Source organism: Maylandia zebra, linkage group LG9 (genome assembly GCF_041146795.1).
Source record: "Maylandia zebra isolate NMK-2024a linkage group LG9, Mzebra_GT3a, whole genome shotgun sequence".
NCBI classification, from domain to species: Eukaryota; Metazoa; Chordata; class Actinopteri; order Cichliformes; family Cichlidae; genus Maylandia; species Maylandia zebra.
Genome location: NC_135175.1, coordinates 26,259,335 through 26,278,382, shown reverse-complemented (window position 1 = coordinate 26,278,382; position 19,048 = coordinate 26,259,335). Strand labels below are relative to the sequence as shown.

General features: G+C 39.2%; 1 protein-coding gene across 1 annotated transcript in view; it reads left to right on the top strand.

Moving 5' to 3' along the window:
- LOC101480580 (cadherin-7) overlaps nucleotides 1-19,048 on the top strand; it is a 119,879-nt gene that overhangs the window by 6,354 nt on the left and 94,477 nt on the right. The window lies entirely within an intron of this gene.

Genomic DNA, 19,048 nt, shown 5'->3' with positions numbered 1-19,048 from the left:
TGTTTTGCCAAGGTCCAAGCAGATAGATCAAAGTAATGCCTGTTTTGGCAGGTAAATAAGTACAAAAACCTCCCAATGACATTTAAAGCAAGGCATAAATGGCATAGTTAACGCGAGGGTACACTGACAAAGTGACTAATCATGCTTTTATGAGATGTGGCAACACTGCTGGTAGCATTTCCTTAAGTAAAGACCAATAGTGGTAAAAACATAGGCCGCTTAACTGAGTAATATAGCATTAAAATACGCCTTTATAAGAAATTTTCCAGCATTCACATTTTAAGTGCGAGACAAAACAACGCAGTGTACTTAATTATGTACAATTACAATGCAGGAAGTTATTTAGAGAACTTTAAAATTTAGTTTGTAGTTCATTCATCTTTAAACGGTGTGGAACTAGCCAGTAAAGGCTTCTAAAGGCACTCTGAGGACATGTTTATATGTGTAATCTCACACCTGTAGTTTTTGCTTAGACACAAGTAATTGTACTTCAATTACTGACATATCCATTAGTAAAAGCTTGATCTTTCAACTGTAATACTTTAAATTAGTTTAATACATTGCAGCATTACTGTGAATATTGAACAGGCTAATCCCTTCGAAAGGGGATGTTTAAAAAGACTTACCAAAGTATCTATGCAAGGCCTTTTCTAACTTGGCAGGGAATAGAAAGATTATCTATAAAGCACATTTTATACACAGAGGCAATTTTGAGTTTTTGACATGCATTGCTCTGAAAGAAATTCAGTGCAAAAAAAGTACAATATCCCCTGTGAGTGCAGTAGATAATAAGTAGAAGAATTTGTTTGAAAAAGAGATGTAAGTAGCATAAAATTGACTTATTTTTGTTGAATGGAATCACTATAGCTGAAAATGAATCATTCAAAGAGGTGCAGTCAGTGAAAAAGTAACATTCAAATCAACTTTAAGGGAAAGCCCCTCATAAGAATTTTTCATCGAGGTGTAAAGAAGTAAATATACTGTATACTCTATAGGTAAAAGTACCTGACATCTGTAGTGTAATACATTAATGAGTATCCACAGGTATTTTTAATCCAATACTAATGCTGGAGTAGCCTTCTGCAGAACCGTTAGTTTGCAGTGTGCAGAAGCATTGCTCCCCAGCTTTCAGCGCTACAGGATAAATGGACAGCTCCTGTTGGAAAATGGCTCTAGTGTGTGCAGTGCAAGCCAGATGGGTCTTGGATTGGTCTCCAGATCCCTGTTATCTTGGAGAATTTTCTGGTCTTATTATTAAATTAGTTTTCATCTTTCCGCTCGTCTGTAGGATAATCATTCTCATCTGCATGTATTTGCTAGTTCTGCTCTCACAAGCCCATTTCCTCGCTGTCTCTGAACTGGATTAGCGTCTCCAGCTGGAATTAGGATACATTTGACTGTCCTATTGTTCTCCTCTGTATTATTATTTTTTTTGCCAGAAGGCTGCTAGAGCAAAGCATCTAAATCAAAATGAGCTTATTTGTGACATTGCTGGAGTTCAGCTAAAGGTCATTTCTTGTCCGCGGTCATCTTAAATGCAGTTTTGTCTGATCTGTGTGTCCCCAGATATCTGTTACATCTGACTACTGAGGAGAGCGTTTTTGCTTGTGAACATCTGTGCCGTGTCCTTGTCCTGCGTTGCCCATTTGAAAGTTAAAAAAGAGAGGTCAGCGGCGCAGTCAGGAATTTCTAGTGCCTGTTTTCTTTTACACATTCTTGTGTCTGATTGCTTTTCTTGTTAGTAAATCCCAAAGGACATGAACAGACTGATTACTTATTCATAGATGTGTTGAGATCCGCTTATTCACATGGAATATACACAAACTCATTTGCAAGTAAGCTCCTGACTAAGAGGTCCTTTTATTTTTCCATTCAAACACTGATTCATCCTTTATGGCTTTTTTTTTCTTTTCATTTTGTAGTTTTGTAGTAATTCATCTACCAATCCGGTGTAAAGACAACATAGCAGCAGGCATGTAAAAATCAGACTGGTTACATCTTTGCATCTGACCTCATGCCCGAGCCCAAACCCTTTGAGAAATATCAAAAATCTGATTCATTGACTCCCTGCGGGCAGAGCAGGCTGCCTGGGAGCTTGAGAAGCTGTCACATTATTTGTTCCCTGAGATCATAGTTGTCACGTAGTGTGTGTTTGTTTGATGTCGCAAGGGCACACTGCTGCTGTAAAAAAGCGTGGGTGGGACACCCTGACCTTGTGACTCAGTGTGAGTGACATGGAAGGTCCTGCCATGTCACGAAAATGACCTTACTGGAAATGAATTCTTCATAAATAAAAAAAGAATAAAGTTACAGCGCTAACACACACAGCCCTAAAATTCCCGGCAGGTTATAAGCAACAACACCAGAGTGGCACAACCAGTAATTGCTTTTGTCAGAAGTATCCGGATATCTAATATGATGAACAATAGGAATCCATGTCCAAACAATGATCCAGTCACAGCACAATTTGGCCATTTGTTTGGCTGGAAGCAAAGGCAAAAATGATATAGTCAGTAGGAAATAGGAAGTTATCACTTTGGCCTGGCTGCTCCCCGTATCTGCAGTCTGCTTGGCTTTAATGCATTCTGTCAGATTCTGAATTTCACAACCAAATGTCTCATTATGCCTTGGCACTCAGCCTCGGGTAAGTGTACTGGCCTGGAATCAGCGGCAGTCAAATCAAGCCAGTGGAAATATACATTAAAGAACCTCAAACTACACAGCCTCCACCGCAAATTGTCAACACACTTATTTAAACAAGTGAAAACGCTGGAACAAGTCATCCACTTAACAAACGCTTACTGGTAAACATGATGTGATGCGCATTTCCTGCGGGGTGTTCATGTGGCTAAATATTTGCCTGTGTTGAAACAGCACTGTGTGGCATCTGCTGAATAAGCGGTGTTAGGAGGTGTGAAATTTTTTTAGATCTTTGTTTTTGTTAATGCATCAACATCACTCGCCTCGCAATTCGGAACACTTTTTCCATGTTCAATAACTTTTCTAAATCCACTCCCACATGCTATTTTTCATGGATCTGTTTGTGTTTGAGGAGCGAGAGAAATTTGCAGCCTTTGAGGCAGAGTGCTGCTTCACATCACAGGAGGTACAAGCGCACAGAAGCAGCCCTTGTGCTGAACCGCACTTATTTATAGAGATGTCTTCAAAATTAGCCATCTAACTAACCATCCGAGTAATGGATGGACCAATTTCACCTTATAATTCAGGCGGCAGTTGGGCAGCAGTAGCCGGGGCTCTTCGGCTACACTCAAAAGCATTTCTTTCAACACAAATAAAAGAACCCTTACGAAGAGCAAAAGACTAGAAGCCGTCTCTTGATGGAAACATCTCTGGCGCTGAGCTATCAAATGTACAAAGGTGCCGGAAATTCAACAAAAGAAACAGAATTTTCCGTTTTTTTGTGCAACAAGCGTTTGTTGTGCTTTTTATTTTTGCAACTTCCACTAGATATTTTTTCATGTGCGTGCATTATGAGTTATTTGTGACCCGACATCGAGAACTCGGTGTTCGGAATGACAGTAATTCAGCTTAATAATCAAACAATATGCATCGTGGGCAGCAGGGACAGTCCCACAGATAATTACACCAGAGTGAACATAATGTGTTACTACTCAAGCCACTTCATTAGCATTCTTTGGAGTGTTCACTGTCAAATGGGTTAGAATCATAGCGCACAGGCAACTTGCAAAGGTCAGCCTCACTAGCGTCTACTCACACTTGCTGGTGCCACAAACACCGCACAGCTGGGGAGTGGTGAGAGCAGCCTGTTGAGTCGGAGAGGAGGGTGATTCAAGCTGACACGGGGACATCATACACACAAGGGACAAGAGCTCACATAGTTGGGAGCTCGAGAGGCATCCTGGGGCCATCTGAGATAGTGGGAAAGCCGTTATTCAAGCCAGAGAATCAAAGAAGATAAAAACAGCAGTGTAAACCAGACAGTAGGGTAGTTATCAGCAGGGTAGGAGGGGAGACAGGATGGGGACATTGTTTACTCTTGGACTCTCTCACACATATAGGGCTGAAGTGAATATCAGCAGGGCAATTTTTAAAGCAAATTTGGTGAAGTTTGACTTAAAGTCTAGAAGGAGGTTGGGACAAAGTCAGGGCAAAGCCGTTTATATGAGGTTGAGGGCAAAACAGACGACAAGCTGCACATGCAAATCATCAAAGAACACAGCTAATAATTTAAAGTAAGCTAAGTTGACTTTAGTGGCTGGGGTCTGACCAAAGATCTCCTAAATAGACATGAATTTTAGCAGCAAGGTTGCAGAGTTTCATATAGTTACAGAATTTGCCAAACAAGGTAATTGACCCTTAAACCAAACACAGGCTGGCTGTGAATGGCAACAGGTTGGATGTCTGCAAACATATGATTACATGTGGACAGGGGTTCAGTTTTATGCCCTTATTTGCTTTCTGGAGAGAACTTTTTGGTTTCACTTAAATATGAAGCTGTGGCCACCAGCATGTTTGCTTTGCTTAGCATAAACACTGGGAACAGAGTGTAACAGCTAGCTTGGTAGCCAGGTAACAAATTCAATTTACCAACACCCCTAAGGCTCACTAATTAACAGCTTATATCTAGTTTGTTTAATTTGTGTAAAAACTGAACTGTATAAACGACAGTTAGACTGAGGGTGATGTGCCAGGGTATTTCTTGGCTGTTAGCAGTTGCTTGGCAACCAAGGGAGGCTCTAGGAAGTTACCATGCCTGGCCAAGGCCTATTCTGGTGAAAAAGTGCATTCACCAAAATAGCATACTATTCATTTGCCACGAATAACCACAAAGGTTCCAAATCAGAGACAGACAATGACGTGTCGGTTTTGGAGTAATACAATAATGCTGTAGAAATGAGTTTCTGTAAAGCTGAAGTTACGCCACTTTGCATGTCTTTGCATCCATTTTTGTTTGGGAGGAGGGGTGGGAAGGATTAGGATCTTGTTTCAACAAGCTGAAGTAGTACAAGTAGGTTCTGCCCTACACTATGAGAGGTAGTCTAGTTCATTTATTTATTTAACTTTTGTCGATTCTGACCTGAAAACAAGTCAGATCAAGCTTTAAAATTAGGGAAATTAAGTAAGATGTCATTAAGTTTGCACACACACTTGTGGACAGGTTTATTTGACTTACTTTAGCTGGTTACACCTCCAATCAGGTGCAATTTAGAGAATTGTTAATTCTGTGGTGTCCAACAAACTATACTAAATGAATTAAACTGTTTAAAGCAATAAAATTGATTAACTGTAATCACACAACAGATTAGGCTTCATTTAAATTTGATCTTTGATATTTGACTTCATGCAAATATAGACAATCTCTGCACAAAGGCGGTTTTAATGCATAACATAATGGAAGAGCCAGGGCATTTTTAAAAAGGTGGCCAGCCCCATACCATTACTTACAGTACACTGCAGTAGCCTTAAAAGTGATGTCTTGCTCTTTTTATTTATTTATTTATTTATTTATTTATTTATTTATTTATTATTTTGCTATAAGGTAGATCCTGCCAATCTATCATTTTTTAGGTACCTACTCTTATTAACATATTGACATATACTATTAGCATAATTTCCTCTGGGATTAATAAATTATTCTGATTCTGATTTTGATAATTGCTTATGGAGGTATGACAGCAATTTGCACCATGTACATTGCGAAGTACACCATGAGGATTCTTTTGGAGGTTGTTAAAGTTGTTTTTTATTGAGCTGTTTATAAAGCTTACAGGATAATTGAGTTTAACCCTTGTGTGGTGTTCATATTTTTGTTACTCAGCCAGTGTTCATGGGTCTGGTGGACCCGCTAGAGTTTTGGCTTTCCAAATTAACACTATCAAACAATTTTATGTTAAATTACTCAACAGATGTTTACTTCATCCCAATTACAAGCCATATGAACAGCAAACATGGTTAATTTTTTCCCTTTACCTTTGTTAGATCACATTTATGAATCAATGTGCTTCTCGTTTTTTGTTTTTTTTTATAAAATGTTATAAAAAAATAAATCAGTTATAATCAAGTGGAGTGAATGGAAAGACACAACACATTTACACGTGAAGCAATATGTTTCACAACTAAATGGGATCAGCTGCTCATCAATGGTGACATTAGGCCCAGGTTTGTAAGACAGGGGGAGGTGGTGCACACACTTATCCCACACTGTCCTGATGGCAGCTAGCTTGTCTCTCTGCCGTCGAGCTGGTCTGTCGTCTTGGTTATCAAAACGGATAATCCTGGAAATTTTGTGGAAGTTTTCCAGAGACACTGATGCACGGAAAGGTTCGTGCCGGTTTCTGCATCCCACAGGGATTCTGTGGATTCCCCTTTGGACCTGAAAACTCCTGCAAGGATAAGAAGCCCAAAGTAGGTCTTTGGGGTTCTTAGATCTCCTTCCACCTCTCTCCAAAAACACACCTTCCTTCTAGATTACTGGAATCTAGAATAATTTTCTGGATGGAATCTGGGATGAAAAGCTAAAATGAAGACTTGATGTCCTGCACATGAGTAATTGTCAGCCGTGTTGGCCCTGGCTTATCACAGTAACAGCTCTGCAGGGTGGCTCATTTCTTGGGCAAGAAGACTATTCAGTTTCACCAGTTATTGACATCCATTTTTCTTCACTTGCTGTCTGGTGGGCTTGTTCTGGTCCTGGAGCTGGCTGCAGATGGGGTACTCGTCTTCGTTTTGTTACTAAATGATGCTCAACCTCATCCTCTTCTTCAAAATCACTGCAAGACTCTGAATTTTCAGAAATGTGAAATATTCTGAAACCTCTTTGTCAACATCATCATCCGAAGCCCCTCTCTCTTCCAAAATCAATTGGATGGCCCTCGCAGCAGATAATCTTTTGCCATCTTGATCAGTTGTGATAAAGAACCACACTGGCAAAGTCTTATTTATAGTATTATGCCCCTAATTTGCAGGAGAGACAGGGAATGATAAAATAAAATTTGGATCCCTCAAGAAAGAGGGTAAAATGTGTGGGAATGTAAGAGCAGACGGTGTTGATAGTTGAATTTTTAACAATGTTGCAACTTTGTGCGGAGCAGGAGGGGAAGAAAACACTATCAGCAGCACCAGAAAGGAGAAAAACAGAGTATGGGAACACAGGACCTACACTTTCAACACTTTTATTAGGCCTGGGTCCAGTGGACCCGAACACCTTGTATGTAATGTAAATGCGTGGGGGGAGGTACAGTATGAGGTCATTGAAAATTAGTTCGGATTTATGTTCTTCACAGAAAATAAGCCAAAGCCAATGAATTTCAGGTTGAAAAAAATAATTAATTGTTTAATTTTTCTTTTGAGAAAAACTGAAAACGGGTCTCACAGACCCGAACACCATACAAGGGTTAAACAGGTGGGTGCGCTGTCTCTGAGGGAAAACCACAGTGAAAGGGTTCTATGAATATTTGTGCAGCCTATGATGGGCTTCACAGCTTGTTGTTTGGTGCGGTCAGAGTTTTGCGGTGTGGCCACCTCTACAGTTCACTTAGACTATTAGAATATATTTTAGTTCTAACCTGCAGGACAAATGTCACGATTTGTTTTGAAGCACACAATTTGGATCTGAGGATATTTAAAATAACATCTGATGTGAAGCCCTGAATGATCAATAGTGAGTTTTTTCCTCTTTGTGCATCTTGGCTGTTAATTTATGTTTTGAACATGCTTATTTTTCAGAGGGAGAACTCCAGAAATTGCTGGGCATGGAGACTGGTTTGATAACATTTTCTGAAGTCGGGATTAGAGTTTAACAAGATGCAAATGTTTTTGTTCCTGCTGAGACTGTGAAAGCTGTTGCAATCTGTCCATTTGACTTCAGCTTTTGAAACTGGTGCTTTTCACATACAGTGCATCAAATGAACCACAGGATTTAAAACATGGTATATTTTATTCATATTTATAAAAAAAAAAAGGGAGAGAGAAAGAAAATCAAGATGTTAAAATGTTGTTGGCTTTATTCAGAGTTTACTTGAACATTTACACAAGCTGTTTGTATTAGATGTTTGCCTTTTAGGTGTTGCATTTAAAGCCTTGATTTACTCATTCTCCTCTCGTCTCATCCTTCAGCAGTATTTTTCAGTTTGATGGTGGGTAAAAAAAGACGTATGTGATTTCCACATTAGGATACGTTGTGTAAGAAAAACTGACTTTGTCACTGCTGGTTATGTTTTAACCCAGTTAAATATTAGGGGATATTGTAGGCGGAGGGAAGTTGTTGTGTATTTTCTTTCTGTATCTTTTTATGTGCATTTTTTTTTATCTGAATACGGTCTAGCTGAAGTTTCCTGAAGTGCTGATGTATTGAATTTTCGACATCCCCAACAGGTTTGATCTTGAATAATTCAAGAGAGGTCCTCAGCCTGCGCTCAGAGTATAGATGCATTATGAATAACTACAAAAGTTAAGTTTTTAGTTCTCTCTATTTTTCCTCTACAAAGTGGATAACAAGTGGCCTGGAGACTTTTGCAATTGGTAGAATAGGGTTATCAAGAATTCTTCTCTACTTCAGTGACTAACGCAAGCATAACCTTCATACAGGCAGTTCATGTATTACAAAAAAGTTGGTTAACTTATGGTGTCTTCTTCCTTATAAAAGAGCTTGAGGAGTCTTAAGTATGCATGGGAAGATAATTCACCCGCCCTGAAATATATAGATATACTGTCTTTATTCAGTTGGAAAGTGAGGCAGTCAGTAGGTGGACATGTTAGTCAGCTATGCACAGAGCCTACTTGACTATTCTCCTCATAATGTAATGAAACTGTGCATCATTTTTATTTATTTTTTATTGACTGATCCGTAGCTTTTGATACTGTGTAAAATAAAAGCATTTTTTTCTCCTTTGTATCTGGAGTTAGTCTGAAGGGCTACTAGGCAGAATCCATGAGGTCTTACAAATGTTTCCTTAAACTGAGATTGTACATCGATATTGAGTTTTCCCATCTTTATCATATCTTCTGTACTCCAGATACCTTCAGAGAATTGTTCATTGTGTCAAGTGTATTTTGAGATGAGTTCATTATGTATTAGCCAGTGTTGCTTGGGGGGGGAGGGGGGGGTTAAGTCTATCAAAACTCCATTCAATTTGATTGAAAAAAATAAAAACACAAAAGCTCTATGCTAATCTGATTGTTCCCCACTTCCAGAAGAAGTCTAATTTCAGAAACAACATATCTGAGTCAAAAAAACAGGTTTCTTATTTCGGGTTAATAATAATAATAATAATAATGGATTGGATTTATATAGCGCTTTTCAAGGCACCCAAAGCGCTTTACAATGCCACTATTCATTCACTCTCACATTCACACACTGGTGGAGGCAGCTACAGTTGTAGCCACAGCTGCCCTGGGGCAGACTGACAGAAGGGAGGCTGCCATATCGCGCCATCGGCCCCTCTGGCCAACACCAGTAGGCGGTAGGGTAAAGGGTCTTGCCCAAGGACACAACGACCAGGACAGAGAGCCTGGGAATCGAACCGGCGACCTTCCGATTACAAATGCGCTTCCCAACCCCACGGTCGCCCCCGGGTTAAGGGAGGAAGAATAATTAAGTTAACACTGCAAGATTTCGAAAGATGAAAGCCAATTACATGTACAGTGGAACCTTATCTGGGTGAGTGAGAGTTGCTGCATGTAACGTCATGTTTGAAAGTACCACCTAAGGAGTACTACAAGGGGTACTTGTACCTCGGGGGGTACATAAAGTTCAGTATTAGCTTAGCTCAACAGAAAGTCTTGGCTGAAATCATTGTTGTCTCCTACTGATAATGATAGCCTGATAGAACAATGACACTACCAGACAGAGTAGAATAAAGAGTTTGTATTGAGAGAGTTCTCCCTCCACTGTAAAACAACTCAGCTGTTAACAACATGTTTAAGCTCCAAATGTCAGTTGTAAAATGATTCTGGCAGTCTCGTCCAAGCATCTGTCTTACTTGTGAAACATCTTTCTTTACAGCATGTTGCTCAATGTTTATCATTGGCATTATTTTAGCCTAGAGTTTGCTTTGATGTGGCTGTTAGACAGGTGGCTACATTGTAAGCTGGCTACTAGGATTCGTCTCCAGTAATTAAAGCTTTTATTGCGTTTTTGTCATATACCTTCCTTTTTGGATTTTCTATGAATTTATTTAACAAAGAATTATAGGTTGCAGTACATTTTTTGCACTTGAAAGTATTGTATTTACATAATACTTTACACTAATTAACAGGTAGCTAAATCTGTTTGCTAAATTACTCTGCTAAAACTATTATTAATATTGCTTATTACTTTATTGTTTCCACCTAGTTACCCCACTATTACCACGTTATTAATAAACTATAATAGAATGTGCCACGACGAATAAATATTTAGGCAACTTGTTTGTTTATGCAGATTAACCCCTGTTACAGCTGTTGCAGCTAACGTGTTTCTAAAGGTGCAACTCTAGCTTTGGTGCACTGAATTATATCGTACTTCTTCATCCAAGCCACCAATGAGATGGGCAGATTTTATACATTGCTCTGGGAACATCGACTGTTGAAGAATAAACTCAAACCTGTCAATATACATTTGCATTACTGTATAATGAGAAATCTGTCATTTCTCACTATACAACTTCAACAACTGTGAATTAATCATACTTTGTACGTGACAACCTAGCTTACTTTTCCTCTCCTCTAAACATATTGATAATTGCCCCCCAAAAATACTAAAATTGAGACTTTATGACCCAGGGGTTAATGTCACATTAGCTAAATCCATATTTTAGACTATACGGTTAACACTAGAGCTAATGTAAAAATGTTACTTTTACAAATCACACCAACCACATTAAGCATTGCTATGTACAGTAGCAGATTATGAGAGCCAATTTAAATTTGAGTATCACAAAACTGTGATTAATACTGAAAGTCTTCTTACATCAGGCTTCTTTCTCTTCGTAAATGGCTGAAGGGATAAAAATAAACAACTTACATTACTTTCTCACCTTAACCTGATTACTCTCAGTAATCTGCTTTTTTTTTTATCTCCCTTTGTGTCTCTGTGTGTGTCCAAGTATGTGTGTTGAAACTGCAGCTATGCCAGAGTAACTTGAAGTCCTCCACCTCCTCCCATTCTCTCCACACACTCAGTTTTTTCCCTACCCTGCCCCCACACCCTCCACTAGACATTTCCCATCCAATAGATGAAGGGACCCTAATATGCTAAAACCGGGGATGCATTGGCCACCTCTCGCTGTAATTAAATTCAGTCATAATGAATCATAGCCCTTAATCCTAAAACAGGCTATATTTCCACTGGGAGGAGAAATGACCTACATGTACTGGAAAAGCTCTTGGTATAACGTTTCTATGTCTTCCTTTCTTGGCGTCCTTTCTGAAAGCATGACAAATGCTCACAAACCTTACTTTGAACTGTGTTAAAAGTAAACGACAAGTGTTAGCATGCCTATTTCCATATCAGTGCTGTTCATTTATATACATATGGCACAGGGCATACTTAACAAAATCAGGTAGCAGCTTCAAACACCTCATAACAAGTCATGCCACACTGCAGGTTTTTCTAAAAAAAATGTAGCCAAATCTTCTTTCGTGCATTCTTTATGTTCAGCTGATGGTATGTGACTTGTGTAGCAATTTGATGTCCAACAGCCCTTTAGCTTTATATAGAAGAATTTGTGCATAGTAACATGAGGCAATTAGGGTATTGTATGAGCCAGTCATCAGACTAATGTCCATGATTCACAATGGAGCCTGTATACCTTTGCTCTAAAAGGCGTATTTCATCATTTGCAGACCGTGTTGGTTGCGGCCCAAGATACTGTCAGTACACTGTGTAAAATATGCACTTGGTAGCGGGAGACCAGAAATAGAATGCGTACTTTGTTTGCCTACAGATAAGAAAGAAATGCTGAATTTTGTTGCAATGGAGAGAAATCCATTAATTATGAATTGCATCTTTGTTTTTGTGGTTGAATCACCGTGTTGAAGTCATTAGTCGTTCTTTTTTAATTGCACATTGTCACTAATTGCATCACAGAATGTCAAATTTCACCTTTTAAATTCAGCTTTTATTTCGCCTAATAATAGGGTTGCACTATCATTCATGTTTAACTGAGAGCTGAAAAAACAGGTCGTTTTTCATCTGTACAGATTGCATGGTGTTGTTGAGGAATCATATACGAAGACTAAGGCCCAATTTACACCTGGTGTTAACATGTGGTGGATTAATGACATCCGCACGCTTGTGCATTGACACCTGGCAGGAAAATGCTTTCTCATTATCTTGATCTGTCTGCATTGTAATCAAAGATCACTTGCGAAATGAGGCAGAGTTAGCAGCAGTGCCACTTGCTGCTATAATTTATTTTGAATTCATTTTTTGTAAGGAAAGACTTGCGGTGACTAATAGGAAGGAAGCAGAAAGCAACAAGAGCTGGAATTATGTGACCTTTCAACTAGTTTCAACTTTAGTTGGTTTAAGAATGTGGTCACACTGCAATAATTGCCTTTACACCTGGGTAAAATACCATCACAGTGGAAATCATGCCACCTCCACATGTATTCTGAATTGTCCCACCTTGCATAGACACAGTTGAATGAAAAAGAGTTGTGTGCAAGTCCAAGAGAATAAAGAGTCTGTATTTAGAGATCTGTACTTAGAGTACAATGCTAATACTTTGCTGCTTTGCTGATATGAGAATCCATCAATGTTCAGCATTTTAGCATCAATTATATTTACAAAAAAAGCTAATTAGAAATAATTTGATGTCTGGGGCCTGGATCTCCTCCATGCCTGCTTCATGCCCTGGGGGACGGGGCTATGGCTCGCTACATCCTCTTGCAGACCATTACATGTGGAAACCATTTGAATACAAGCGCGCTGATCCACACAGGTATGCACACGGGTGTTCACTGCTCGTAGACTTAAATTACACCTTTCTTGGCTGCTACTGCACATTGTGCGCTGTCTGTCCTGCGTGCTGCACAACAACATTGAATATTTAGTATTTACTGCTGTTTACACTTAGCTAGATTAATGCGATGGTGTTGTGTTTAGTATGTTGCTTTGGTTTTTTTTTGCTTGTTTTCTATTCTTCTTCTCTCAACAGGTGATCCAGGAGATTTTTTTTCTCCCCCCCTTTCTCACTGTCCCTCTCCCCTTCTGTTTTTCTTTTCCTTCCTCTTTTTTTCTCCCTTTCCTACCCCTCACTCATGTCTGTCCCGTCTGTAACATCTGAAAATAAAATATAATAAATAATAAAAACAAAGGTCGATCAAATGGACCAATACGGCAATGCCACGATGATCCATTTGGTAAAGTAAATCCATTGGGTATCCTTGTTGGTCTTCAGACAACAATTCTGATGGCTAAAGAACCAAATGGGACAGGCAAAAAAAAAAGAAAAAAAAAAAAAGAAATAATTTGATAATAGATTTACTTAGAATAATTTTTTTTTAAATATTTATTTTTAATTTTTAGCCTTTATTGACAGGAAAGCAAGAGTAACTGGCACACAGCCCAGGACAGTCTCAAACACAGGCCTCTGCAGTAGACCTCCGCAGTGGCATGGGTCACCTACGCCAGCGGTCCCCAACCCCCAGGCCACGGACCGGTACTGGTCCATGTCATTTGGTACCAGGCCGCAAGAGTTGAGGCTTGGGTGTGAAATTTATGGTTTTCAGGGTTTTTATCGTTAACTCGGTTTTCCTGGGTCTTTTCCCGTGTTGTAGTTGTGTCTTATTTTGAAAGAAATGTTAGCACGTTACCGTAGCGACCAGAGAGCATTAAGGGGCAGAGAGAAGGATGTTACTCTCAATGTTGTTGGCGCATTTTCAGGAGGACGCTGCTAATAAAGTTACACAATTACACAGTGAATTTGGGTTTATTATTATATTTACAAAATACCACAGTTTTTGTCTTGGTCGTATCATTTTATTTTGTTGTATTTATCCACGACACCTTAAAGCCCGGTCCGGGAAAATATTGTCTGGCATTAAACCGGTCCGTGGTCCAAAAGGTTGGGGACCGCTGACCTACACAACCAAGTGAGCTATACCGGCGCCTTATTATAAATAGGAATTTTATTGCAATCCACCTTTAACCTACTAAAAACATACCCAACATACACTAAGACAATAAGCTGTATCCTTTTTTCCCCCAAAGGTATTTAATTTAAAGGCTAATTGTAATCACCATGTTCCTTGCACTCTCCTTATCTAAGATGAAAATAAAACACAAAAACCTGCGTAGCATTTAGCACTCGGATACTTTAGTGAAGAAAATGAACGCTCGTCATTACTGACTCCACATGATAGGATAGGATCACACTTTCACAACCCACGGCTAATTTATAAAACCATAACAACAATAACAGCACTGAAAAGTGCTGGTGGCTGAATCAATTCTCTTTCAATTTCAGGGACAATGGGGATAAGTGGATCTTAGCTGGTGCAGATAATGTTTAGTCGCAGTGTTTTTTTCTTTGCATTTTTGGAAGTTTTTTAAATGCTGATACAAACCAAGGACATTGACTGTGTGTGAATTTGCTTTTAAATGAGCGATCTCTTTCTTCTTTTTCCTTTTCTTCTTTTTATATAAATGTGAGTCTACGGTAAAAAAATGTACCTTTACATAAAAAAGTCAACTGCTTTTATGACTGTATCAGAACTACGCGTATTAAATGGCTTTCATTCAAAAGAACATCAGCCTTATGCTGACAATTTGCTGTGGCCTATGGACAATGAAAGGTAAAGGTGCTAGACACATTATTTCCCTTCTTTTCAGATCAAATTCCATCCCTTTCAGTTCCTTTTTGCTTCCATTTTGACACACACAGCTGAAATTCTGTTAAATTTAGCTGCTGCGGAGAAGTTTGAGGGATTTCTGTGAAGATATCCTGTTCTTGGAACCAAGCCCATTCATTTTCTATGGCGGAGATGAGTTCATAGTCTGACAGTGTTAAATTATGCTGCGGGGCTAAGGCTATGCAAAGACTATGGGGTGATTCAGAGATGGATTGGGCTATGATCTAAGGTTGTTATTGAATTTGGCTCCTGATATCCCTCAGAATGAAGAATGGAGTCAGGAGAGTGATTTGCTCCTTTTTTTTCTTGGTGCGAGACTAAATATATTCACTACTGGAGGGATTGTGTACACATCAAAAGTCTTCCTTCCCAAAGGCCCTCTCATGTTGGGGTTTAATAAGGTATATTATTGTTTGAAGTAGTACTGCTTGTTTGAGTTGTTTATAATCCCTTTGGATCGTAGCAGCACAGTCGGTAGTGTAAAAGAGATGGCATTATTCTTGTTTTCTTTTCTTTTTCCACAGCACTGGGCTTTCGTTACATTTTATAAAGCAGGTAGGCTTTTTTTATTCTTTCTCTAAAGAACTGGGGAAAGCTGGGGTCACAGGGCACATGCTGTACTTCAATGCCAGTTGCAGATGATTGACTTTATGCCTGACTATTGCATATAGGCGCTGCAGAGAAGAGAAGGAGTCAAGGTAAAGAAGCTCACGTAACAGTAACAGTCCTTGAATGTATTATAGTGAATGCATTGTGTCTGGTCTCTCCACCTGGTTGAGGCACTGGAATCGTGCCTGTCCCATTTATGTCGTTCTAGCATTTAGCAGTCTTTTGTACTGCTGTGTATTCTCCTGCTTGTGCAAAGTTTCCACTCCTGAGCTTTGGGAAAAAAAGCTTACCAATTTCTGTGTTTAAAAATAGCATTAATTACAATCTTTTAAAACAGTATCAAACACAATTAGACATTGCATTATATCTAGTATTGTGAATTCTTTGATACAACTAAGCGTAAATTTTGTGACATTTTTCTGGCAAAACTATCTAGAGTTGCTAAGCCAAGCAATCTTAGTCCCAATAGAACAACAAAAATTTCATTGAGGCAAACTTACTTTCTGACTACACCTTCTCTCCTCTGGCAGCAGCTGATTATGTATTGCACGTATCAAGCACGTCATTATCAAAACTGAAGCATCCGGCGTCTTACCTGTTCCCAAGTCATATCCAGGGAGTGGAGACTGGTTTAGATTCTGTGCTTCATTACATTAAAATTTGACTTTGCCACGTGTTTCTGGTATGTCACAGGTCTATACAGGTTTTCCAGAAAGGAAAAAAAATAAAATAAAAAATGCGGCAGCACGGTGGCACGGTGGTTAGCACTGTTGCCGCACAGCAAGAAGGTCCTGAGTTCAATTCCAACATCAGGCCGGGGTCTTTCTGTGTGGAGTTTGCATGTTCTCCCTGTGTTTGCGTGGGTTCCCTCCGGGTACTCCGGCTTCCTCCCACCGTCCAAAGACATGCACTTAGTGGGGATAGGTTAATTGGATAACCCAAATTGTCACTAGGTGTGAATGTGCGAATGAATGAGAGTGCGAATGGTTGTCTGTCCCTGTATGTTAGCCCTGCGACAGACTGGCGACCTGTCCAGGGTGTACCCCGCCTCTCGCCCTATGACAGCTGGGATAGGCTCCAGCGCCCCCCGCGACCCTGAAAAAGGATAAGCGGAAGCGAATGGATGGATGGCGAATGGATGAAAAAAAAATGCTCAAAAGGCCTCAAATAAATAAATAAAAAAAACGTGGTTTACTTGCAACTTACATGCAAATATATATGGATAACAAAGAGCTCTTCTTTCAAGGAAGATCCAATTTTCTTGCATGATTAGTTGTAAATTAGATGCTTCTTTCTGAAGCATGCAGAACAGATTCTTAATGAGTTCTTAATCACGCCAAGTTTTAAAGCAATTGATTACAAAATATTACAAAATGCTGCTAACATTTTCAACTGTCATTTAAATTTTGAAGAGGCATGCAGTGTTTAATAATACAGAGTGAGAAATCTGTTCCTTTAGGTTTAAATCATGCAGAGGACAAGCTGTAGCACATACCTAGATGAGTGAGAAGTACAACTCCATTGTGGCCATCTGACAGGAAAGAAAAATTGGCACTCTGTGTGATACAGTATACGAGCACAGTTTGACTTTAAACTCAAGCAGAGAGATGTGTCATAGATTTGAAATAGACTGAGAACATACATATATTACACTTGACTCTGTTCCTGAGCTGAAAATTGGTTCACTTTTCAGTTGACAGCAGCAGTACAATTTTCTGTGCAAAAGCTTAGAGCTGCAGCGATTAGAAAGAAAGCGAAATAATACAATATTATCTAGTTTGATTATCTATTAATCACACACACCAAAAAAAGCTCTTTCAGCCTCACAAATATATAGTTTACCAGCCGTATTTTTAGTGTTTTCCCAGTGAACAAAAACATCACCTGAAGACATTACAACAAAGAAACATTTTCATTTTTCTTTGACATTTTCAAATGAAAACAAAGTGTTTGCATATTAGCTGATTAGGTGCAGAGCTACCCAAGTTCACACTAACCTGAATTACAAATAAGAGTCATGTCTTGGAAATGAATCTGTATTAATTGCAAGAGCTTTGGCAGAAGAAAAAGGGTAGTCCTTAAACTAAAATCTGCCCCTATTCCAAAACGTACTTCACTCACGTTTATCAGTGTTGCATGTGTAGGTATGAAAGCACAATGTGATATAGTGCGTGTGTCGTAGTTATTTAAGAGACGGGAACAAGCATACACAAATATGATATAGTGCGGTCATTGCTGACTGCGAGCTGTAGGCTTTCATGATAATTAGCCGCTGACTGTAATGCAGCTACGTAAATGCGCTGTGGGATCATTTGTGTCTGGTTTATTTGCTGTAGATGATCAGATCTACTTTACATGGCATCCCATTAATTTAGGTACATTATTTAAAGTACATGATTAACATGGCGTTCAGCCTATTCAATATACACATTTAAATGATACATGTGGCGTTTGAGTAAATCATTTGGTGTTTCTAGTCTTGTTAATTTTACTTTCTGACCTGAGACAAAATAGGCTGATTTTATTAGGTGTAAATTAAATTCTTTGTCTTCACCTTCCAAATTAGCACACTGGGTTAGAAGTTTGTCTGAAACTGTTATGAGGTCGAACTTCTCTATCTAAAATCTTGACAGATATTAATACTGACAGAATTTTCAAACTACCATGTCTACCAGTGGATTTAATTTACGACAAGGAAAATCAAAATCTCGACTTTCCCCAAGACTCTTGCTCTGTCCTTTTTTGATCTCCTTTTTTGTTTGTTGGGCTCCCCATCTATACATAAAATCAGCTGCTTTCCAGCCTCAGGTATGTTGTCTGTGCATTCAGGGAAATCAATTAGTGAAGCAGACCAGAAGACAAAGTCAGCCAAAATTAAACAGAGAAAACTCTTTGTACAGTGCTCGCACTGAGGATTAATAATGGATGGTAGACATGGTTTGACCTCTGTACTGAAAAAAAATGAGCATAAGTAAATATATCTCACCCGAGTGAGTTACAAATGTGTTGCTCTTTCACCCAGAATCCTTTGTATGTCTCAGAGAGGATGAATTGACACATTTGATTGGATTTATTAAAGAAAAGCCTGTTACAGTTACTCGCGTGGCATTGAGTGCATTTTTGTGGCTGTTTAATGGATCATGTTTGGGCTGTTGTTGTAAATTCATTGCACTTATCTCAACGGGAGGAAGTTACTTTTAGCACTGGAGTTTTCCAAATTAGGAGAAGTAGTGGTGGCACGGTGGCACAATGCTTTGCACTGTTGAATTCCACCCTCTGTGTGGAGTTTGCATGTTTTCTCCTGGTACTCCAGCTGCCTTCCACAGTCCAAAGACATGCTTTAGTGGGGATTGGTTAATTGTAAACTCTAAATTGCCCTTCAGAATGGTTGTCTGTATCTCTGTTAGCCCTGTGACAGGCTGGTGACCTGACCAGGGTGTACCCTGCCTCTCACCCTAAGACAGCCGGGATAACCCCCCCGTGACCCTGATAAGCGGCAGAGAATGGATGGAAGAAAAGGTTGTGTAGATTTAAGACTTTTTCGGTCTAAAGAGCTTTGGCTCTAGGATATTATTGACAGAAAATGCCTCTGAAATCTGGCCTGTTTGTTAAGTACTGTATA